The 26,039-nt window shown below is 32.1% G+C and overlaps 1 non-coding gene across 1 annotated transcript; it reads right to left on the bottom strand.

Annotated features, from left to right (window-relative positions):
• Window positions 1-10,071: 10,071 nt before the first annotated feature.
• On the bottom strand, window positions 10,072-10,147 carry TRNAN-GUU (transfer RNA asparagine (anticodon GUU)). Its single transcript has one exon. It is a non-coding gene; the product is annotated as a tRNA-Asn (tRNA).
• Window positions 10,148-26,039: the final 15,892 nt, after the last annotated feature.

The following is a 26,039-nucleotide window of genomic DNA, read 5'->3' as shown; positions in this document are numbered from 1 at the left end:
CCATGTGAATGAAATCAAGAGAACTAATCTTGATTATCTCTATTCAGTCAGTTAGAGAACTAATAAGTGAAAAGTGAATATATTAAGCCTAAAGAGGAATTTACTGAAATTAAATGGTTAACTGCTATTGTCCTGGACGTAAACTTAGATAATTAAAACAAAATATATTATTGTTTATGAACCAATTATCTAAGTTAATTCTTTAATACTAGTTGTGGATAAATTCTTAAAAGGTAAGTGCTAAAGCTATTCTTATATGTCAGTTTTATTAGTGACTCTCTCAGTTACTCTGTAGTCCTGCCATCATTGTGCACAAGTGGCTTCCACTCTCTAGATTTTATTTTAGAAGAAATTATACCTTGAAAAAGTGCAAAAGTAATAAATACATACATACTTACATTATATGTATGTATATATATATATATAATTCAGTGATAGTGTTTCTATTTGTTCTGTTTGTTTACATATTAAATAAAATAAGCCAAATAAAAATTACATTTAATAAGAAGTTGGGAGTCGAGAAGGAGGAGCTTTCAAACTCTACCTGGATTGCAGAGCCCAACAGAAAGAATTCTTTACTTATGGTAATAGCTCTCCCAACTTCCTCTTCTCCCCCGTAAAAGATTTTCTCTGCTTTATTTCTTGGGATTCAGGCATGGCTCACAATAGGCCACAACTCAAATTGCTATTCTTTGTTTTTCCAGAATAAATCCATTTTGCTGGAGAAATGACCAACTGGCTATTTTTTCAAGGTCAACACTGATTAATTGCTAATTTCTAGTAATTCTGATGACCCAACAAATATGAAGTACTTACCATCTGGTTGTGGCATACTTATTCTACCCTAGAGAATGACTTTATGTCCCATGACATTCATGATTGTTTTTATTAGACTGAACATTGAAGCACTAAGCCCTCCTGTTTATCTCCAGTTTTGCTTCTTTCCTGTGATTGACTTGGTGAGTACAGAATATATGAAAACAGTCTTTCCAACGTCTCGCCAAGTTTATGCACATTTGCTCAATAAGAAAGTGAAGGACGGCCTGACCTATGGTGGCATAGTGGATAGAGCACTGACCTGGAACACTGACATAGCTGGTTTGAAACCGTGAGGTTTTCCCATTTAAGGAAACAAGCAACCTACAAAATAGGAGAGCATGTTTGCAAACCATATTCAGGGTAAGGGATTAATATCCAAAATATATAATAAAACATATATAACTCAATTACAAACAAACAAACAAAAATTTCAATCTGAATAAAAAAATGGGCAGAGGAACTAATAGACTTTATTTTTTTTTCTAAAGAAGACATTTAAAAGGATAACAGGTTTATGAAAAGGTGTTCAACATCACTGATCATCAGGAAAATACAACCCAAACCACAATGAACTATTACCTCACACCCATTAGAATGACAATCATCAAGAACACAAGAGATAATAGTGTTGATAAGGATGTGCAGAAAAGAAAACCCTTGTGCACTGTTGGTGGGAATATATTGTAAATTGATTCAACCACTATGGAAAAAATATGGAGGTTTCTCAAAAACTTAAAAATAGAGCTACCTATGATCCAGCAATTCCATTTCTAGATATGTACCCAAAGAAGATAAAATAGGATATTGAAAATATGTGTTTATTCCCAAATTTATTGCAGCATTATGCCTAATAACCAAGAAATAAAAGCAAATGAAATGTCCATCAATGGATGAATGCATAGAGCAGATGTGATATATAGCTATAATTATATATGAATATATATATATATACACAAATATTATTAAGTCATGGGAAAGGGGGTATTATGCTACTTCTGACAACACAGATAACCTTAAGGACATTATACTAATTGAAGTAATTCAGACAAATAAAACAAAAATACTATAAAATATCATGTATGTGTAGAATCTAAAGTAGTCAAATTTGTAAAACAGAATAAATTGGTGGTTAGCAAAGAATGAGATTTGAGGAAAGATATTGTTTAAGGTTACACACCTGCAATGAGTAGTAAATATAGTAATAACCAGATAAATAAATGAGATTTAATGCAAAGTATCATGAATATAGACAACACTAATGTGTTATGATCACCAAACTTGCTAAGATATTAGAACTTAATTATTCTAACCACTCAAAAGACATGATAATTATATAATCTAATGGAAGTATTCTTTATCTCTACAATAGCAATCATATTACAATATATAAATATATCAAACTAACACATTTCATTGCACACCTTAAATTTACACAATGATATATTTCAAATAAATGTTAAACAAGAGAAGTCAGGGATTTCAAAAATAAGATAAGAATATTAACATGCACTCTTAAAATTTATTTTATGGAAGATAAAATAATTATTTATTCTATTCTTTCCTTTATAATAGCATTCAGTATCTGTACATTAAAAGATTTTTAAAATTTTTTATCCAATAAAAATCACAACAAACCAATCTAGAGAAACTTAAATGTTTACAGGTTGCATTCAGACATTTATAAAACCTTGCTATGAGAAATAATACTATTTTTAGTTTAAAAAAATAAAAACTCAACTGATCAGGCAGTGGCACAGTGGATAGAACATCAAACTGAGACATGGAGGACCCAGGTTCAAAACCCCAACATTGCCAGCTTGAGTGCAGGCTCATCTTATTTGAGCAAGGCTCACCAGCTTGAGCCCAAGGTCACTGGCTAGAGCAAGTGATCACTTGGTCTGCTGTCTCCTGCCCCCCCGCCCCCATCAAGGCACATATGAGAGAGCAATCAATGAGAAACTAAGGTGCTGCAATGAAGAATTGATGCTTTTCTTCTTTCTCCTCTCTGGTCTGTCTGTCTCTATCTGTCTTTCTCTCTATTTGTCTCTGTCTCTGTCACAAACACACACACACAAATAATAAAATAAAAACTCAAAACTTAGAAAACTACTCAAAATCTAACTCACAGATGATAACCTTACAACTCTTAATAAGATGGACCTGAAACTAAGCACGATAACATTTTGTATACCCAAACAGGGAAAGAGGTAGGTGCCTGAAGAAAACTATCTCATTCCGTGTTTTTTAAGTGGGTCATTATTGAAATGTAGCACAATTTTGACCTTCTCTTTTTTATTTTTATCTATTTATTTATTTAGGTGAGAGGAGGTGACATAGTGAGGAAGACTCCTGCATGCACCCTGACTAGAATCCTCCTGGAAACTCCATCTGGGGCCAATGCTTGAGTACAAAGTTATTTTTAGCACCTGAGGCTGATGCACTCCAATAGAACTATCCTCAGTACCCTGGGCCATTCTCAAAACCAATTCACTGCCTGTGGGAGGGTGAGAGGGAGAGAAGGGAAGGAGAAAGGGTGGGGGGGGAGTAGATGGTCACTTTTCCTGTGTGCCCTGACATGGAATCAAACCCAGAATGCTCATATGCCAGGCCAATTCTCTATCCACTGAGCCACCAGCCAGGACCTCACCTTCACTTTTTAACACCCTCTCCTCAATGCTACAATTCTTTGTAAAATTTCTGCCAACAGTATTCATAATACCCAATTTACTGTACACAGTGAGAGCTTAGTAAAGAGAAATTAAAGAACATCCAATAAACAAGATAAATATAATTAAATCTAATTTGACTCTAAATGGTTTAATATTAACTTTGAAAATTCAACTGTAGATAATGTAGAGTCATTTCCCCAGCAAAAATTCTTTTAGTAGAGGTATCAATTAAATCATAAATAATTTGAAAATTAAGCTGACCAAATCACTGCTGGCGACTAAATTTTCCACTTGGACTATCAACATATTTTATTTTAAACCATTCATACCTGTTATCATTAAGAATCTACTACTCAAGAAAAGTGTTTTTTCATGAGCAAGAATTAATCCTCTTGATAAATTCCTCTTATAGTTCAGGTACTTGGGCAATGCAATTTTTATTTAATCTAATCTTCTTTTTTTTTAACTGTTATGTGTAATGGATGAGGCTAGTCTCTTTCCTTTCCCTTTACTCCAATTCCAGGTGGTTCTAGACATAAATTCCACACATGAACAGAAGAAGATATATTTTCCTGTGTTTTATTATATGATAAACTTTAATACATATGCAAGAAATTTTTCAGATTCATAGTTAGCTGTACAATAAAATTTGGAGTTTTAAAATAACAAATATTTATAAATCTACAAGCTTATCAAAATTCAGACTTTATTGATAAATATGCTGGTGTTTGTTGCTTGTAGGAATTTTTTTTTAATTTTGTTCTTTAAAGAACACTTTCATATCTGAATATGCTCCAATGCTTTGACAACTTATTATTAATCACCTTGTTTGTCCCTGAATAATTTAACTTTTCATCCTATATGTAGATCTCACTATACTCCACACTTTTTGTCATAAATGAATTCTTTTCAATAATTGACAAAGGCAACAATATACAGCTGTATGTGAGACCTGGACTCCTAAATGTAGAAGCCAAAACTGTCAATTTTTAAATTATGCATATACTTTGTATGGTCCTTTTCATTAAATATTTGAACTACATTACAATTGATCATAATCTTAGCCTTCCTGTTCAGATAGACACATCTTAGAGCTAATATTGCACAACATTTATCTTGTTTACCTCCTTTGAACCAGATAGTTTACATATTATTTATTTATTCTATTTATTCCTCACATAGTACAGTGTTATTATCTCCATTCACTCAACTGAGGAAACAGTCTCAGAGACATAAATCATCTAACAGGTCCACACCACTAAACTTGGTGGAAGTATGATTTAATCTTATTTCTGCCTGACAACACAGTCTGTGTTTATACTTTTTTGTTATTAAAAAATACACTCTAGCACTACAAAATATATTGTGGTGTTCATGAGAATGCACTAGCAGACACCAACAACAGGGAGTTTGACTGATCTAGGGTCCCATTTGCTGCACTCTGAAACCCACCAAAACAATTGCATCAATTCTATGCATCCCAGTCTGAGAATGAGCACATCTGGAATAGGAAGGCACATCCATTCCTTGGAGGCACAGGTCCTTCTTATCGGGGGACCGAGCACTTGAACACTTCCTAGTACCCTTTTGGACCTTTCTTAGACAAAACGGTGGACTGGGACACATGCTCCCAATTTTTCTCCATCTCATCCCTCAGGATATGACTTGCAATGCAATCATATTAGTGGCTCTCACACCAGCATATTCCTTAGTAAAATTCTTGCACATGACAAAAAAAAAAAAAAAGAATGAACAGTCATTTCTATAAAATTTTTGAGTTACTAGTATTCAGAGTTGTGCTGGGATAACCCCTTTCAAAGTAAAAGACAAATAGTTGCATCTGGCATCCCCCCATCAAAGAAAAAGTAGTACTATGCAGGTTTGGTAAGCCTTTTGGGTTCTGAGCATAACACTTTTCACATCTAAGAATATTATGGTCCATATACCTGGTTACATAAAAATCTCTGAGTTTTGAGTAGGTCTTAAAAAGAAAAAGAGCACCTTCAGCAGGTCTAGGTCATTGTGTAATTAGCCTGGTGACTTAAACTATATGATCCAACATATCGTATTGTACTGAAAGTGTTAGTGTAGGAAAAAAGAGCTAATATGGGGATTATAATAAGTTCAAGTGGGTGAAAGAAGGTGCAGGTTCCTTGGATTCTAGACTATTATATACTACCTGAGAAACAGCTATTGGTGTATTCCGAACTTTGGTAAGCTTGGAACCTCTGATCATGAGACACCATGATCAAACATATGTCTGGAACATTCCTTAGTGAGTTAAAGTATGTCAGACCCCTTAAGCCAAGGGTCAGGAATCTATGGCTTAGGAACCAGATGTGGCTCTTTTGATGACTGCATCTGGGTCGCAGACAAATCTTTAATAAAAAAAAATAAAGTTAAAAATATAAAACATTCGGCCCTGGCCGGTTGGCTCAGCGGTAGAGCGTCGGCCTGGTGTGCAGAAGTCCCGGGTTCGATTCCCGGCCAGGGCACACAGGAGAAGCGCCCATCTGTTTCTCCACCCCCCCCTCCTCCCTCTGTCTCTCTCTTCCCCTCCCGCAGCTGAAGCTCCATTGGAGCAAAGATGGCCCGGGCACTGGGGATGGCTCCTTGGCCTCTGCCCCAGGCACTAGAGTGCCTCTGGTCACAACAGAGTGACGCCCCGGAGGGGCAGAGCGTCGCCCCCTGGTGGGCATGCCGGGTGGATCCCGGTCGGGCGCATGCGGGAGTCTGTCTGACTGTCTCTCCCTGTTTCCAGCTTCAGAAAAATACAAATATATATATATATATATATATATATATATATATATATATATATATATATATATAAAACATTCTCATATATTACAATCCATTCATTTTCTACCGTTCATGTTCATGGTTGCGGGTGGCTGAAGCCAATCACAGTTGTCCTCTGAGACAACACCAAATTTTTATTGGATAATGCATAACGTACACGGGTCGTTGTATGGCTCTCATGGAATTACATTTTAAAATATGTGGTGTTCATGGCTCTCTCCGCCAAAAAGGTTCCCGACCCCTGCCTTAAGCCATAAAGTCTGATAGGCATCCTGCCACAGACAAGCACAGCTAGTAATTATCCAGGTCCTGAGTGAGAACAGTGTGGAATGAAGAAATAAACTCAGAGAGAAAAAAGGATGGAATCAGGAAGTCTCTTTGCAATGACAAGATAACTTGAAAGAGCCAAAGCAAAGCCCCCAGTCTGCTTTATTATATACAGCATAGCCATATGCAAATAAAGAAGTCTCAGACACAAAGTCACATTTTTAAGGCAACCCATGAATTCTTCCAAGTGCAGAAAACCCTCCACCCTGCATAACTAAAATGAATCAACATCAGAATAAACAAAGGGTGAGAGAAAGTGCATGTAAATTGCCTCTAGCAAGTTAATCAAGCAAGTGAGGTGGGGAGGTTGGGATGAGTACAAATACTCAGCTTCATAGACAGTATGGAGGTGTGGGGAAAGAACTTGGCCTTTGGCCAAGCCTTAAACAGCGAGGGCTTTGCCAGCTTGCAGTCTCCAACAGCATCCTCAACAACTACACTAGTGTCCATCCTCATCCTGCACTTACAGCTATAGAGGGATGGACTGCCCTCCAAAGACAACTGGATAAGCAGCAAAGCCTGGACTTGGTTTACAGGCAGGGCACTCAGGAAATGTGCACAATGCCAAAACAGACAATGGTTGAATTACAGCAGCATTCAAAGGTGGGCCTAAAAGACAGAGAAAAGAGAGAATCTTCTTAAGTGGGAAAGTCTGTGAGCAGTGCATCGCATCCTGTACATTGTGTACAAGGAAAGGTTTGAATATATGCAGCCTAGCTGTCTTGTCAGAGACTTTTTATAATTACAATTCAAACTATTACATGGTTTTATCTGTTTATTCATCATTTTAAACTTAATTTTTATTTTTTTCATAGATGACTCACTTTGCTTTCTTAGAAATGATTTACTCTTGTAAATAAATTTTGGAGACTCTGAAAGATTTTTTAACCATAATATGATATTTTAGGCCACTAGATCATTTGGTATTTTAAAAAATATACTAAAATTAGGAAAATAAGTATTACTCTCTTAGTCTTTTACTTCATTAAATATTATATAGCATATAATACAAACATAATTACCTTTTCTTAGAAAAAGTTGGAAAATACTGGAAATAATTTTAGTTTTAAGATATTGTTGTGTCTGAGGATGAGAGATTTGAATGAGGGAGAAACTAACGATGTGAACATAGTCTAATAGTGTCCTCCAATGGTCTGTGTAGGCCATTAAAATTTAGAACTATAAGCCATATTTTACCACATTATAAGGACGAAGCAACTTTCTCAAAGGTAATTTAATATTCTGAATTCAAGCATAATGAACACAGATTACTATGCCACTCTCTTATTAATTTTCTGGCCTCTTCAAGTCATCGACTGGGATCAATAATAAAAAGTCCTACTAAAGTTAATATGCACAAGCATATATATTATATATAAAGATAAATAGATAGATAATAGATAGATAGAGAGAGAGATGATAAACAGACTGGAAAGGATTTTTTAGCAGAATTTCTGGAATGGTAAGGATTCATGAAAGTTACAGGTTACCACTAAACAGAAGAAAACTGCACATTTCCTGAATATTTTCTGCAAGAGGAGCAAATAATTTTCATGTGCAATGCTGCACTTTAATAGCCAATTGAAATGATTATACAGACATCAGATTGCACATTATCACCATTGCTATGGTGAAGGCGACTGACAGCGCCACCAATGATGTCTGACTTTGCACTTGGTTCAACAACTTCCACTGGCCCCTATTAACTTGTAAAAATAATCAAAAGAACCATTGAATTTATATTGTAAAATAATGTATACAGTCCTTCTTTTACTTTACCCTCTGTCTATCTCTTCCTAATAAAATAATTTAAAAAAATAGAGTTAAATATATCAAAGAAAATGTACCTATGATGAAAAAATGGAAGTTTAGTAATTTCACAAGAATAAGCAATTGCCTAAATATGAGCTAGAAATGTTGGAGTGATGCTCAGGGAAAACGAATCAAAAATGAAAATAATAAAGATTGAAAAAGAATCCTTCTCAAAGGAGAATATGAAAGTTAAAAAAAAAACCAGATTAAGTTTAACTCATAAAGTAAAACGTAATGACCTTTTTGTAGTTACTTACTTTCAAGAGATGAAAGCATGATCACATAAAAACTGGGCGAGAAAATTTCTTTATAATCACTGCAAACTGGACATACAAAAGTTCTTTACAGGTAAGTGGATGGTAGGACATCTAGACAGGAGACTAATACCCAGTAAGAAAAAATAACAGGCTTTTGATGAATGAAGTATCAGAGGTGACTCCAAAGGCATTTTCATAGCAAAAGAAACCAGTCTCTAAATGTTATATGCTGTAAGGCCCCATTCATATGATATTCTAGAAACAGAAAAGCCATAGGAACGAAGATCAGTTGGTGTGAGGTTAGTTCTGTAGAGAGTGTTGAGTACAAAGAGGTAGCAAGAACAAGTGTTGTAGGTGATGGAACGTTTTTGTCTCCTAACCACAGTGGTTGTTAGACAAACCAACACGTGCTTTTTCACCAAAATCAGTCCATTATTTTAAAAATTCTGATAAGTTTTAAAATTTATTTTTATTTATTTTTTATTAAGTTAATTGAGGTGATATTGGTTAGTAAAATTATATAGGTTTCAAGTATATATTTTCATGATATGGGATCATTGTGTTGTATTGTGTGCCCACTACCCAAAGGCAAACCATTTTCTGTCATTATGTATTTGACCCTCTTTGCCAGTAACGAAAGTAATGAAATAGCAGACCGAACAAAAAGGAAAAACTGAATGGAAAGAAGTGAGAGTCAAGAAAGGAAAGGGGAAAGGAAGGATGCTAACTTGTCTAAATTGTGAAATTCTTTAGTTACTACTAAAAAAAAAAAAATAAGAATGAGCACCAATTTGCTTCACTTAACCATATCCAGTTGTTAAACTAATTGAATCTCCTTAAAAAAGAGACAAAATCTCTGTCTCTAGTATTTATAGTTGGTGTAATTTAATAAAGTACATCAACTATTAAATCAAACATAAAATTAAAAATAACTTCTGTATTTTATAAAAATACTTTGATGTGTATTAAGCCTAATAAAAATAATTTGTAGTAATAAGTATTTTTTAAAGTCTACATTTTTATATTAAGAATCTATGCCTTTATAACACTCTATTTTTTTTTTTTGTATTTTTTTTTTTTTTTTTTTCCAGAGCTGGAAACCGGGAGAGACAGTCAGACAGACTCCCGCATGCGCCCGACCGGGATCCACCCGGCACGCCCACCAGGGGCGACGCTCTGCCCACCAGGGGGCGATGCTCTGCCCCTCCAGGGCGTCGCTCTGCCGCGACCAGAACCACTCTAGCGCCTGGGGCAGAGGCCAAGGAGCCATCCCCAGCACCCGGGACATCCTTGCTCCAATAGAGCCTCGGCTGCGGGAGGGGAAGAGAGAGACAGAGAGGAAGGAGGGGGTGGGGGTGGAGAAGCAAATGGGTGCTTCTCCTATGTGCCCTGGCCGGGAATCAAACCCGGGTCCCTGGCACAACAGGTCGACGCTCTACCGCTGAGCCAACCGGCCAGGGCCTATAATACTCTTAACATTCTCTTATTAATTCTTATAAAATATCACAATTTTGATTGATTAATTAGTTATTTATATTTTACATTTAAGTGTCCTGCCATCATATCAAGCGTTGATATAAAATAATTTTTGAGATTTTAGGCCCAGGAGACAGAAAAGCTGAGTATGAAATCTGACTTTGTCCACATAAAATGAGATATTAAGCAAAAAATGTAAATTTTTGTGGCTTATTTTCTTTAGTTATAAAATAGGGGTTACAATAATATGAATCAATCTGGTTGTTGTAAAGTTAACAATGCTATTATCTATGAAAGAGCAAATTATTTGGCACATAATAAATGCTCAGTTAATTTAAACTATTACTGTTGTAGATATTATTATTATGATTGTTCACAAGTAAAGCTCTATTCAGTACATACCTTAAAATATAAATAAATCTCCTAAAATGCTTGAATTCTTATTATTTTATCAATTATTTACATCTTCTATAATCAAATATGTTAAATAACCTTAAACATACTCTTTAAGTATGCATTTTATGAATGTGACAACTGAATGTATTTTACTAAGTGTTTATGCATGTATATTCATTAAAGATAATTATTTCAAAATTTTCAACAGAGACAATATGAGCATGAGCTGCATAAATTTTTTTGTTAAAAAATTTTGTTATTGCTTTAAAAATGTAAGCATTGATGTTTCTTTCTGTACCACTAGAGGCCATTGTACTCTTTCTTAAACAAATAAGTGTATATGCAAATAAAAAACTTAATCTGAGAGGCATTTATAAATAGTGTAGATGAATTTACATATAAGGACAGATAGCATACAGACTCAGAGTGGATTATTCTTCTCTACTTTATTACCCAACATACATGATTAACTTTGTATCTATAACTGAAGGTAGCTAGTAGAAAGACTAACTTTTATTTCAGCAAAGTCAAAGAAATAAATAAAAGTGAAAATAGCATAAAAGCATTTCAGACATAATAAAAGATTTTGTCAAGTAAATTTATTTTTGGTGATTTGTTTGTGATGTGTTGAAGGACAAGACGTCAATCAAATTTTATTTCTCTTAGAAACAAATGTGTGAGATATTTTTAAAGAAGACATAATATCATGAACATGTGAATAAAAAAATATAAAAATTCTGAAACAATTTCAAAAGTATGCATGTGGCATGACCATAAAATTTCCATCTAATTTTGAATTTAATGACCTTAGATTTTTATCGGTTTGCATAATTGTTCTTAAGCTCTTCTTTTGAGGTTAGAATACAAAATCAAAAAGGTTACTGCTATTGTGTCTTTACCAATATGTGATCTTCAAGAGCTAATCTAAGAGGGATTTACATAAATAATTTAGTTATAACAATATTTATTTGTATTATGAAGTTAACTCTTTTCAAGAATAACTAAGGAAAAACTAACATCATTAAAAATAATATTCATTTTAAAAGAATGTACATGGGGTATGTTTTGAAAACCAGGTATGAAAATTAAAGCAGAAAATAAACCTTGTAATAATTTCAACTATCTTTTGAACGTGATCAAAGATAGTACTGCCAAGATGTGAAAGTCATTTGAAATCATGCCATTGTTTTTACCAATTAATGAACAGTGTTATACCATAATGAACATGATTAAGTGTCAGAAAAGTTAGTTATCTCCACCATAATTTTACATCTATTGTATGTAGAACAAGTGATGTTAAAGTATTGCAGCTTCCTTGGATAATTACAAGAGGATAGGAGATTTTTAAAAGCAAAGACTTACTTTTTAATTCAGGGAAATAGAACTAAAACATTTAAAAGTAAAAGCTGAATCACATATTCTTGGAGTATATCCCATATTCAAAAAGTCCTCTTATAGGGAAAGGTCTCTTATAGGTTATTTTACAGTTCAAAGTAACAATATTAACATGTTATTTTATTAGCAGTCAGCTAAAGCTTGTCTAAATGTAATTAATACATGTTTGTAGTGTAGTTAAATTAGTTCATTAAAACAGAAGAAATATATTTTCTTATGAGTTCATTCAGTTTGACAATATATCTAAATCCTAGACAATAGCAAACAGAATGAGTCAATTTAATATGAAGCTAAAATTTATAAAATTATATCTGACAAGTTTATAAAATAATTTCTCTTCATTCATGCATTGATGGATACAAGTTGTTTTCAAATATTGGCTTTTGTGAATAATGTTACAATTAACATGGGAGTGTAGATGCTGCTTTGATATCCTGTTTTCATTTTCTTTGGCTATATACTCAGAAGTGGAATTGCTGGCCACATGGTAGCTCTAGTTTTTAATATTTTGAGAAATTTCCATACTATTTTCCATAATGATGTTTGTTGAGTTTGTTTTTAAAAAATATTTTTAAATAATCAGAGTTTATTTTAATTAGTGAAACGTTTTAAAATAAGTAATTAATTTAAAATTTTAATTTTTAATCCTCAGGAAAACCTCATATTCAGTTTTCACTTTCAATATCTGTTCTCTCTTTTAAAGTATATTTATCTGCTTTGTCTATTAAAGTAGTTTTTTAAATTTTCCCTATATTTTTCAACACTGTAATTTTTATACTGTTGTTGAAACAGTAAAGACATATTTCAGCAAAGTTGCATGTGAGAATATGATATATTGATACTTATGTACATTTTCAGTAATATTAAAATTTAATAAAAATAGACTTGGATAATATAATCTAAAATTTTTTTCATGTTTATCTTAAAATATTAACCTAATTGTATAGAATATGGTAAAAAAAATAACTGTTGTCTCTCTTATTTAGCACCTTTGATTTTGCATGTATTTGTCTTATAGATTTATATATTCAGATTGTTTTAAAATGTCATGCTTCGGGTCACTTTCTTACCTCTATGTTTTAATTATAAACTCTAAAAAGAGATATAATCCATGAAGAATAATTCTCATCCTTGTAAATTAAGGGAATTTTAATGATTAGAAAATGGATTATTCCATTCTATATATCAATATTATCTCCATTTGTCTTTCATGCTGTGATCTTTAGTTTTCTTGCTGAGTAATCTAAATCAGTTTGAGAGGTACCTAACAGCTTAGACTTTCAACATTCAGATCCAACCAGATCAAACAAAATAACTACAGCAAGAAAGACAACAAACAAAACAGCAAAAATTGAAGGACAAAGAGGAAAAAAAATCTACATTTAAGCAATTTGGTGAAAAAATATTATCAAAAAAGAAAAAATTAGCTAAAATCATTATTTTAAGTGTAATTTAAAATATTTTAATGCAGAAAAAAGAGGAAAAAGAAAGATAATGAATGAATGTTCATTATAAGAATTACCACCTAACCACATGTAAAAACTAAATCAGGTCTGCAAATATTCATTGAATATTCCATTAAGACAATGATATTTCAATGAGATTGGTTCATAAAATTATTTTTTCATCAATTATTACATGCATTATGAATAGCATTGATTCTTCCCCTTTCTTGCCCCTTCATTTTAGTGAAAATAAATAATTATCTCTGCTAACTTTAAGATAAATAATTTCGAGAGCTAATTCTGATGATCAAGGTATATATGGGATTCTCGTATTTATGCTGTGACTTGAGTTGCCAATTATCTGTTAATATTTCTAGAAATCTTTCCCCTTCCAACCTCAACCTCATTAGTTCTCTTCTGATCTGATAAATTGTTCATTTTTTACCTACCTTTATATAAGACTTAGTTGAGTTTTTTCCTCAGTATTAGGAAATAAGTCTGATTTTCATCAGTTGACCCATCAAAAATATTGTTCAATGGTGTGGTGGTTGTGGGAGGAGGAGTTGGAGGAGGTGGAGTGGGGTATGGGCAGACCAATGATGGTGGATAAAGATTTGACTTGGGGGTTGAATCTGTAATACGGTGTACAGAGATGTGTTGTAGAATTGGATACCTGCATAATTACGTTAAACTATTTCACCCCAATAAACTCAATCAAAAATTTCTAAAATATTGTATAATGGTGACATCAATAAAAAACAATTACAGTTTTCAGTAGCAGACACACTGATTTCTACCATCATTCTCAGTCACATATTTAATTTTTGTGTAGACATTTCTACAATTGTTCTAAGTTTAGCAACCCCAGGCACAAACAATAGATACTATTTTTTATAATATTTATTTGTTTTCTAATCTAGACAGGTATGATTCCAGATGGAAAAATAAGTGACCTAGCCACCATCTGCCTGCCAGAACCTTGTGATTCATTATCTTGGAGGTGAAATAGTCTATGCTCTTTTATGGATTTGTCTACATGACAGCAAACTAACACTTTGTAAATTAATTAGCATGAACATATGGAAGTAGGTGTTAGTTCCATAACATACAAACTGGTTCTTTCTTTTTTTTTTAAATGTTTCATTCAAATATTCTTCCACTGCAGATAGAAAAGGCTCCTAAAATCATTTGGAAACTTGAAGGAGAGTATGCCTTATTGATTCAAATCATTAATTATGCAAGAAAATAATACATCTACATGTAAATCTTTTCCCTTTTAGAAATTAAATAAGAAACTCTAACACAAGAATAAAGAGTTTACTGTGAATTACCCAGATTTACTTTTATGGACCAATTTTTAGTTATTATAGTAACACCTTTTTTTTTCATAGCAAATAATCCTGTCTAAAGTGTGAAAAATTAATAAAGTATATTTTCATGAGTACCTAATTGAATCATGATTACTTATTTAAATTATTTTTTAATTCACGTTTTATAATGTAATTAGAACATAATAGAAAAAGGGTTTTTTCAGAAGTCATTAAATTGATAGCAAATAAAATTTGTAGGAAGGAAACATTACTTTTTACTTTTTTAATGCATTACTCTTGTAATGCAATAACTCTACACATTGTAAATAAACAATAAATATATATATGTATAAATAGTATATATCTATCTATGGTATATATTTTTATTCCCTAAACCAGCCTTACCTCTTTTTCAATAATCTATGTTAATAAACTCTTTCTAATTCATGAAATGTTCATTAGTGTGTTTTTTCAGTAACTCATGACACCAATAATTAATGAAACCGCTTACTTGAAAGTTATCTTAATAAATTTATTTTCTTAAAACATTTACATTATAATGTATTAGAAAGTAGATGAATACCATGATGAGATAAACAAGATTTTAAAAGGCTACTGATGAAGTGAAAAAGGTAATATACCATACCACAAAAGCTCTTCTGAAATGATTGGAACATTTTTAAAAAAGATAAATAACTTTCAAATATTTTGGTCAAGAATACATTTTTGAGGTTAGAGTATTATTTTTGAGGTTAGAGTATTATAATTTGATCTTACATTTTTTTTCTCTCTAAAATTTGTGATGACAGACAAAGAAGATATTAATTTGAAAGTCCCCTAATATCATTTTTAACTAAAGTAATAATTTACTTGAGTTTAGTAAAGTTTTTAAAAATGTTCAAAATATTATTAGGCATATCATTAAAAAAATTCAAATGAATCTTTAAAGTACTAAGCTTATGAGATTTGCAGAATTAATTTGTAATTACAGTGTGTCACAAAACACAGTGCTCATAGGCATTTTCCAACTGAATGAAGCTTAATTCAAGCAATGAAGACCATGTACAGCTGCCTATCAGGAGAGGATTTTGGCATCACCAAACCTGTTTGTAAGAATGCATGAAGAGATTAATATTCAAATATTTTTGGGTAAAATCCATGTAATTTATTTTATTAACTGATTTGGATATTCCACTGAAATATCCACAGTAATTAAATTATATTATTTAAATTTGTGTGCTCTGAATAACAACAAAAATAGTTTAATTTTATTTTTGAGCTTCATTTTAGTTTTCTTTAAATTACAACACTAAAACTGTCTCTAAACAGGTTTTTCTCAGTCCAGAAATAAAACCACATATATATAGTCAAATAATTTTTGATAAAGGGGCCAACAACACACAATGGAGAAAAGAAAGCCTCTTCAATAAATGGTGCTGGGAAAACTGGAAAGCCACATGCAAAAGAATGAAACTGGACTACAGTCTCTCCCCCTGTACAAAAATTAACTCAAAATGGATCAAAGATCTAAACATAAGACCTGAAACAATTAAGTACATAGAAGAAGACATAGGTACTCAACTCAGGGACCTGGGTTTTAAAGAGCATTTTATGAATTTGACTCCAATGGCAAGAGAAGTGAAGGCAAAAATTAATGAATGGGACTACATCAGACTAAGAAGTTTTTGCTCAGCAAGAGAAACTGATAACAAAATAAACAGAAAGCCAACTAAATGGGAAATGATTTTTTCAAACGACAGCTCAGATAAGGGCCTAATATCCAAAATATACAAAGAACTCATAAAACTCAACAACAAACAAACAAACAATCCAATAAAAAAATGGGAAGAGGATATGAATAAACACTTCTCCCAGGAAGAAATACAAATGGCCAACAGATATATGAAAAGATGCTCATCTTCTTTAGCTATTAGAGAAATGCAAATCAAAACGGCAATGAGATACCACCTCACACCTGTTCGATTAGCTGTTATTAGCAAGTCAGGTAACAGCAAATGTTGGAGAGGCTGTGGAGAAAAAGGAACCCTCATACACTGTTGGTGGGAATGTAAAGTAGTACAACCATTATGGAAGAAAGTATGGTGGTTCCTCAAAAAACTGAAAATAGAACTATCTTATGACCCAGCAATCCCTCTACTGGGTATATATCCCAAAAACTCAGAAACATTGATACGTAAAGACACATGCAGCCCCATGTTCATTGCAGCATTGTTCACAGTGGCCAGGACATGGAAACAACCAAAAAGCCCATCAATAGATGACTGGATAAAGAAGATGTGGCACATATACACTATGGAATACTACTCAGCCATAAGAAATGATGACATCGGAACATTTACAGCAAAATGGTGGGATCTTGATAACATGATACGAAGCGAAATAAGTAAATCAGAAAAAAACAGGAACTGTATTATTCCATACGTAGGTGGGACATAATAGTGAAACTAAGAGACATTTATAAGAGTGTGGTGGTTACGGGGGGGAGGGGGGAATGGGAGAGGGATAGGGGGTGGGGAGGGGCACAAAGAAAACAAGATAGAAGGTGACAGAGGACAATCTGACTTTGGGTGGTGGGTATGCAACATAATTGAACTACAAGATAACCTGGACTTGTTATCTTTGAATATATGTATCCTGATTTATTGATGTCACCCCATTAAAAAAATAAAATTATATATATAAAAAAATAAATAAATAAAATAAACAGGTTTTTCTCTATTGATTAGCTTATTATTTTTATTTATGAAGCAGATATTACAAATAATTAAAGTTCAACTACACATTGCTTTATCACTGTTTATATAATTCTGGAATAAACCTGAGGCAAACAAAATATATTTTTAAAAGTATGTATTTTATTTTATGATTTACATTTTTATTGTTTATTTTCTATATAAAATACTTCCTTTTTCTATATAATTATGCAATGCTGCTTATCTTCAAAAGGTTATTAAATGTTATTTTTCTATTTATAGAATATGGTATTTTTAAAATCATAACTTTCCATTTAAAATGTGACATCTAATAACATAACATGAAATACAAATTTTTAAAATTAATCATAAAGTACAGCTAAAATGGGGTTATTTAAATGAAATAAAGTGATTAAGCAGTATTCTAAAGAATCAACATATTTTACCTTTTTTCATTTTAAAAGTTTTAAAATAAACTTAAAAAAGAGTTCTCCATCACATATTTTCATTATCCATTTCCTCCCAAATCAAGTTGAAGTTGATATTTTAGTAATCATTATTAACATAGCTAATATCTTTAAAATAACCTTTAATTAAACTTATAGTTAGATATCACAAATTTCAAAATTCAGTGAGATACTGATGGATAGTTATCATAAGAACATGACAAATAATGTGCTCACTCTATCCTGACCCACATTTAAAAAATGCAAGTACACCACATCTTTTATTAAAAGTTTAGCTCATTTCTGATAGAGCAATAACCCTGATTAAGGCAAAAAGGCAAAACTTCCAGAATAAAAATATAATTTTTCAAAATTGAGAACACATAGGGTTGGAGTAGGGATGTAGTCTGATTTTTCAGTAGCTAAAACTGTCTCATTTCTTATGTAAAAATATCTCCTAAAAATCAGCTCAAAACCTGTAAAATCATAGAAAAGCATGCAGGGAACAGTTATATTTTCAAAGGGGATAAAGAAGACAGGAGGACCTTGTTTATGTTGTATGTGTGCTCATACATGTGTGTGCATTCTCAGTGTGCATTTCCCCAGCATTTTATAAAAGAAAGTTCATTTTGCAGTATGTCTTCCACTAAGCAATAATTACCCTCAGCGATAATTTCTTTAGAAAACACTGTTCCACACTGAATATAATGTAGACAATGAGCAGATTCTAAAATATCCTTTTCTAAATATCTTTATATTTTAAATGAGTCGCAACAGATGCAAAGTTGCAATGAAATGTTCTTCTAACAGATTTACGCAAAATTCAGTTACTGAAAGCGTTATTTATTCACTTACGGGAACTTTTTTATTAGTTAGGGTTTAAGCTGTGGTGCTTTGGATTAGTTTCTCCCGAGCAGCACTGGCACCAGGAGTCAGGAAAATGTCTACAGTGTCAGCAATCACTGGGTAAGGAAAGGGACTCCTTGAAACACTAGAAAAGAATCACAAGTACAGAATCAACAAAGTAGAGAATGAGGTAGTTCCTCATTCTGCATCACCCAGTGGACTGGAATGCCAGGGCACTCTCAGCGGCCCTTGGCCACCATCTGATTGCAGGGGAAGGACCCCGCATTACTCTGTGGGTCTCTTTCTTAGAAAAACATGGCTTACATGCTTCCTGGTGCCATTTAGTCGCGGCGCCCACTATTTCCGGGAGTTGCCTGGGAATTTAGGCTGTAATGCATCTGAGGATCGGGTCCTGTGTTGCCTGTGGAGTGTCACAGCCCTGCCTATCTTGCAGCCCTGCTCAGAGTACGTGAGCCACAGCTGGGTGATGTCACCTGGTCCAGTCCACTGAGTAGCCATTCTTAGGTAAGTCACTTATTGCATAATTACTGTTTTCCCTTTATTTAAGACTAAGTAATGCCACGACTACACAGCAGAATGGGACTCCCAGAGCCATTTCCTATGACTGCTTTAGTTAACAGATTATGATTCATGAGTAGCATCCCTGCTGTTTTACACACACTTCACTCCTGTTCTAATCAGCTTTTAAATCTCCTCTCATGGCATCTGTGTGACCTCAATTTTTTCTTCGATCTTGTGTTTTAGCTTTTTGCTTAAACTTTTATTCTGCTTCTTTGTTACCTAAGGACAGAAGGCCTACTGAGGCAGACCAGAGAGAACAAGTCAGGCCCTCTCTCCATCTGGGCCCATTAAGTATGCTATTGCTGCCTGGAACCAACCCCCCGAAGTCTCTACCAGAAACCCAAAGTCCTTGCGGGCTAGGACCTCCCAGCCTTCCCAGGATGGCCTCTTCATCTGAGAACCACTAAGCATTTTGTCTTCTTATTTCTCATCTCCTCTCATACCTTTTCATATTCCCATAAGTCCTGAGCACTTTTATTCCAGACTTTCTAAAAAACTAATATTTCACATGTACTTAAAAAAAATTGGAAGCAAATCCCAAAGAGGATTATTTGTCCTCGGATAGAATAACTCAAGTCAAATACATTTTATATGTTAGCCCAGTAAGAAGTCAGAGAAAATCCAGTCTAGTACAGAGTCAAGTACAGGCATTTTATTAAGAAGAAATGAAGACTTAATAGGTCAACGTCCTCAGAAAAATAAGAGTTCTGAAATCTACGTCTTTGTGACAACAAGCCCAATGTTTCTTCCTGACTCTCAGAAAATTCATGATCCTGCAGAGCATGTTGCTACCGAGTTAATCAACTTTTGGAAAACAACTATATAAACATTTTCAGCTAAATATATTTCTCACAAAGGTGACATAGTTATAGGAATGCTTCCAGAATGTTATGCAAAGTCCATGCATTTTATTTTAAATTCCACATTTCAGAAAACAGCAACAAAAACCCTATGTAACACTAAATAATTGAAGCAACTGAAAAAGGAAAAATTTATGGAGGGCCTGACCTGCAGTGGTGCAGTGGATAAAGTGCTGACCTGGAATGCTGAGGTAGCCAGTTCCAGACCCTGAGCTTACCTGGTCAAGGCACATATGGGAGTTGACGCTTCCTGTTCCTCCCCCCTTCTCTCTCCCTTCTCTATCTCTCTCTCTCTCTCCCCCTCTCTCTCTCCCCCCTTCTCTAAAATGAATAAATAAAATCTTTTAAAAAATTTATGGAGGTCAAAGGAAACTTATTTTCCTCTTTTGAGAGATCAAAACTGTAGAGCTGCCTCTTTGGGAGGGCTGAATATTTTTACCATGCTATGAAAGTAAATAATAAAAAATACATTGTTCCCTATAAAGTCACAGCTACCTAAATTTCATATTAAGTGCAAAATAGCAAAATTCCAAAAAGAACATGCAGTAAATCAACAATACTTGTTTTCTCGCTCTTTTAGAATCTCATGATACATTCATAAATCCATATTCAAATATTTTTGGAATTCAGATAAAACAAAAAGATACATAAATATAATATTAGCAATAATATAAATAGTCTACATTTTTGCTCTTTGGAAAGACTTTTGATTTCACTGTTCAACATATTCAAATTTCTTTTATTGCTTCAAAAATCCATTTAAATCCATAATTGTCTCATTTGAGTTCAGCATGGTTACCATTTAAAAGCTTTTTTTAAGGAGTACATAGCATAATAAGCTGTTTGTAGTGTTATGATAATATGATGAGACCCTCACTTGGATCTAAAATGGTTGCATCTTAGCTCAGTGAGAATACTGTATAGATGCTTTGTATTTCATGCTTTGAATATAAGAAACAATTAAAATAGCAATTGAAACCAAATATATAATTTCCAGTTTCAAACCACAGGTGTTCTATGTACCTTCAATATAAAGTGCTTACTGAAAATTTACTTCATGGCAATAAAAAATGATGTAATAAGAATATGTCTTTCATTAAGACATTGTAGTTATTAATGAGGGTATGAAATCAAATTGTTTATTTGGTTTTTTTCTTAAGTAATTTATTGGTTATCAAGTTAAGTATATTTGAAACATTAACTATAGTTTCAAAGTAGTCTATATTAACATTTTCATGAAATTTCAAAGGAAACAGAATTAAAACAAATTCATGTAGTCAACTGAACAGTAATAGCATATAAAATAAGGCAAGTATTTTGTGTTAACATACATAACTCTTGCTACATATTGGTACCATTTCATTAATCTATATTTAAAGTTATTTAAAGTTTTTACTAGAATATAATTTTCAAGTCAATTAAATCTCAAATAAATTTCACTTTAATAAATGATATAAAAAATCTTGTGTGCAATTACTAGTCAGGGGATAGAAAATATAGGCAATGTGAAACAGCATATTTCATTACTACTTGAATAATATTTCTCAATCTGTTATCTTATTTTCTTGAATAAATATTTTTTTCAGATTAGCTATATCTAAGAAAACTAAAAAAACATTCAGAACTGTGTAAAGATATGGAAAAAAAATTCCAGAGTTTATCATTTAATATAATGCTTTTAGATCCTTAAAATTATAAGTAAATGAAACATCTATTTAGTCAAATGTCTTTGCTTAGACCTTATTCATGATATGACTCAGTGTATCACTAGAAAGATAAAAATCATATAAGAAGACTTACTAACCTCAAACTGTTAGTAAGAGAGCATATATCTGTATGTCTCATACAAAATCAGAACATAAAATGGCACTTTCAAAGTATAAAATTTATAACATTATGCAAAAAATTTTTCAGCTTACCAAAATGAAAATATTTTACTTTATGTTTTATTATTTATTTATTTTTTTATTCTAGGTGAGAGAAGGGGAGATAGTGAGGCAGACTTCTACATGTGCCTCAACCAGGATCCACCCAGTAACCCCATCTAGGGCCGATTCTTATGTACTGAGCTATTTTTATCACCTGAGGTTGATGTGCTCCAACAGAGCTATCCTTAGCATCCAAGGCCATGTTGCAACCAATTGAGGCACTCACTGTGGTAGAAGAAGAAGGAGAGAAGTGGTATAGGGTGGGGAGGAAGCAGATAGTCACTTCTCCCATGTGGCCTGACCGGGAATCAAACCCAGAACATCCAGACATCAGACGATGCTCTATTCTCTGAGCCACCTGTCAAGGCCACTTATGTTTTAAATTATATGACTTTTACCGAAGTTTAGCATCAACTATATACTACATAATAGGTCTCTTGGTCTCTTTTAACTGGTTTATATTTACATTACATCAATTAAAATTTACTCATCATACTTTCTACTCCTAGGCTTATTCAGGGTTTTGTACATCCAACTGAAATATTTTTATTTATGAGACATCTATAAAGTGCTAAAATTAGGGTCAGGAAAATCTCATAATATTTGAAATAAATATTATGACTCTAAACTATAACCAATCAACTCATATTTTATGAAATATATGGAAGTAGTATGAGGATATATTTTGAAAGAAATATATAGTATAGAATTTCTGGAATTGATGATTATATTTTGTCAGGTTGTTTTGTAGTATTTCTTTTATTAAAATCTGTTGACAATACTATACATTCCCTTATTTCTGAAAACACCACTAACCCCAACAACTCCATCAATATGCTCCAAGTACAAGAGCCTGTATACAGAGATCCTTTACATTTTTTGATAAGAAAGTGAAATTAACATGAAAACCAAAACTTCAGATGCCTTAGCATATTTCTTGTTTCAATAACTTGCATGTAGAATTACTGTTCTTTTAATATGAGACAGTTTTATGATATATGAATAATACTTAAAGTGCACTATACTACTTACTAAATTATTTCTAACTCAGAAAAAAATAAGACTTTTTTTCACAAAATTTAAAAACAATTTATATTTTTAAAAGATTTATATGCAGAGTTTGATAGTGATATTACAAATAAAATAAGATCATTTTTAACTACATGCATAATTATGCAGTTTAATTTTAATTAAACTTATGGTTAGTGTGAAATTCCTAATGTGTTGCATATAGCATTATACCTTAAAGTACTCACCATATGTAAAATAACATTTTCCTCAATAAATCATAGTTTATATGTATGTTTTATTACCTAATTAAGGGAATTCCATAATTATTATGCAAAGTTTCTACATAATACCTACAGTAGTATTATGAAATTCTAACTTAATCTAATTTCACTTTATGATTTAAGTAAAATATAATTTAGTTATACCAATGGGAATAAATAAAACTATAGATATTACTTAAGGTGATTTTAGAAAGAATAGAATTATATAACCATATTAAAACATGCCATGAAAAGCTTTTTTGTTTATATTTAGAAGTATATAAATGCATCAATAAACTAATTTTTTTCTATCAAAAATGGAATACCACCTCTAGTTAGGTTTTAACTATTTTTTCAAAACTGTGTTTTCCTTTTTGATATTCAGTGTTTCCTAAAATAACAGCATGTTGCTATGCAATTTCTACACTTGAACTGGGTGGTAATTTAAAAAAAAAAAACATGTAAAATAAAGAATTAACTTTGCATTACTATAAATAATTTTAAACAAGAAGATGGTAAGAAAAAGAAGATACAGAGATTATTCAGCATTTCAAAAAATATATTCAGCTATATTTTTCTGTTAAATTTATTTCTAGCTATAATCTGAATAATTCATTTACTTACAGTTATTACTGATTTTGTTTTTAAATTAAATATTTAATTTGTTTTTTTTAAATACACCTTCACATTTTTATATTGTTGTAGATTATATGTATATATATTTATGTTTTCAATTTCTGGTTATAGTTCTGTTGCGATTTTTCTATTTTTTTTTGTTTCAGTTTTGATAATATGTGTGTTCCTAGGAATTTGTTCCTTCATTATGGATTATTTTATTTGTTGACATATATTTGTTTGAAATAGCTCTTGTTAACTCTTTTATTTATGTAAAGTCAGTATTTTTATCTCAATATTATTTCCAATTTTAGTTACTCATTTCTTCACTCTTTTTTCCCCTTTCGGTTACCTAAGTAATTTATAAAAAACTACTCCTGAGGAAATTCTAATATAAGACTTACTAGTAAAGGACTTTATCTTAAAAATGCTTAAAGACCAGTACATCATAGAAAAGAGCTAACAGAAACTAGATAAATCATAGAGAATATCAATGAAAAGAGAGAAAATATAAAAAGGAAACCAAATATCAATAGTTATTAGGGAACTGAATGCTACAAAGCACAATGAAAAATATCACCAGAAAGCATCAACAGCAGATTGGAACAGGCACAAGAAAAAAAATCAGCAAAATTAAAGATGGGGCAGTTGAAATTATCTATTATGAGGAGTAGAAAAAATATGAAGAAAAACCATGGAAGAGCATCAAGCAACATACACACACAGGCAACACAGGCACTATGGGAAAGAGAAATTTTTTAAAAATTCAATCATCTTCTAAGAGGGTATAGCATACAATTTTTCTATTGTACAGATTAACCTAAATATTCATAATCAAACCAATAAATTAGTCAATGTTTAATAATTTGTATAAGATAGTCAATGAAACTAAGGTTCTGCAGCAAAAACCTAATATTAACAGTACATGATATGACCTATATGCCTAATTAATTTATTATTAATATAATTTAATTGTAAGAAACTTATACATTTGACATTTAACATAAGATACTATACTATGTATATCAATTAACACACTTATCAAATGCCAATCAGCAGTTTAAGGACTAATTACTATGAAATTGGTTTGCTATAGATTACCATTTAAATGTTAATATGTCAAAATTCTTTGCAATTATAAGGCAAGTATACAATTTATTCAAATAACATCTATTATATGTTATATGTAAAATAACCAATAATAAAATAATTTTCTAAGTATATAAATGAGTAGCAAAATTAGTTTTTAAATAAAATAAAGTATAGAGAATATTCCAATATTTTCAGTTTTAAAAAATCAGTATCTTATTAGTGATAAACATTACAGAACTTATTTTTAATAATTATTACATATTTTTATTATCCTTATTTTCCTATGAATACTTAGAAACAACAGTAAAAAGTATATTGGAAGCAAAATGTAGGTTTATATTGGAATTAGTTAATGAGAAGCAGAACATAACTTTGGATTTAATGTGTAATCGTTCTAATATGTTTTATTTATCCTCAGGAAAACAGCCTTCTGTATTGAAATAGGCATTGCTTTAAAACCACTTCGACTGCAGCAGGTGACAAGGAAACAATTCAAACTGGCTTAGATGAGAAAGCATAGACATTCTCTTATGTAAAATATAATGGTATTTGTGTTCACATAATAACATCAGGAGATTAAGAGTCTCTCTCTGTCCCCTCCTTCCTTCTGTCAGCATGGTTTGGCTATTCTCAAGGTTGACATAACTCCTAGGCAGGCTCTCAACCTGAAAGCTGTTCTCTGACTCAGACTTCTATTTTTCTGAGAGTTGGAAATTATTCAGTTCCTTCCTAGCCAATTAATTAAAATTCTTCAAGTTGAGTTTCATTAATGTGGATTAGGTTATACACCCATCTCTGAACAAATAATTATAGCCAAAGAATAAAATATTCTTACTTTTAAGGACTAAGTCACATGTGTACTCCCAGCAATCCCAGAAAAACTTGGATTAAAAACCATGAAAATAAAGAAAAAACAAGAAAGAAAAGAGCAGAAAATAAACACACAATCTCCCAATGACCATGAAGCTAAATTGTTG

The sequence above is a fragment of the Saccopteryx leptura genome, chromosome 1, assembly GCF_036850995.1.
Source record: "Saccopteryx leptura isolate mSacLep1 chromosome 1, mSacLep1_pri_phased_curated, whole genome shotgun sequence".
Taxonomy (NCBI): Eukaryota; Metazoa; Chordata; class Mammalia; order Chiroptera; family Emballonuridae; genus Saccopteryx; species Saccopteryx leptura.
This window is presented reverse-complemented; position numbering and strand designations above follow the sequence as displayed.